Source organism: Condylura cristata, unplaced genomic scaffold, assembly GCF_000260355.1.
Source record: "Condylura cristata isolate star-nosed mole 26May11 unplaced genomic scaffold, ConCri1.0 scaffold00012, whole genome shotgun sequence".
Taxonomy (NCBI): domain Eukaryota; kingdom Metazoa; phylum Chordata; class Mammalia; order Eulipotyphla; family Talpidae; genus Condylura; species Condylura cristata.
The window spans coordinates 56,155,377-56,155,922 of record NW_004567113.1 but is presented as its reverse complement, the minus strand read 5'-3'; the positions used below and the strand labels follow the sequence as shown (position 1 = coordinate 56,155,922).

Sequence of the window (546 nt, the reverse complement as noted above, 5' to 3'; positions counted from 1 at the left end):
ACGGCCCCGGTGGCGGCCTCCCGCACACAGGCGGCCCAGCCGGGCCCCGGCGGTGTGGACAGTGCCTCACGTGCTCAGTCTGCCACGTCTCCCCTCGCAGCGGACACCAAAATTCTATTTCGAGCAGAGCAGAATTCGTCCTGCTCCACGAGGAGACTGGAGGCTTCACACGGAAAACCTCAGCGCTGCCAGGGAGGCGACCCCACGCGAGGACGGTCACGGGCGCGCAGCGGGGTGCCCCTGTCCCCCCGAACACGGAGGCCACCGGGCTCGCGGCACACGCTCTCGCACAGCTGCTGTCGACGGTCGGCATCACCCGCACACCCCGCGGCCCACGAGCCGCCTCTCCCAGCACCCCACGCCCGTCACCCCGGCACGGCAGGCCCGGCCCTGCCCCCTCCCCGGCCGCGTCACGCTCGCTGAGGTCTGCGCTTCCAGGCAGAAGCGCTGAGGGCCGTTTCTGAAGCAAAACCCCCAGCGGAGCCGAACGTGACCTGCAGTTCTGGGGAGACCAGGCTGGAGGAGGCAGCGGGCAGCCAGGGCCCC

The 546-nt window shown here is 71.2% G+C and overlaps 1 protein-coding gene across 1 annotated transcript in view; it reads right to left on the bottom strand.

Annotated features, from left to right (window-relative positions):
• The window catches only part of LOC101635598 (TBC1 domain family member 14), a 13,936-nt gene that overhangs the window by 3,848 nt on the left and 9,542 nt on the right, over positions 1 to 546 (bottom strand). The gene's annotated exons all lie outside the window — the stretch shown is intronic.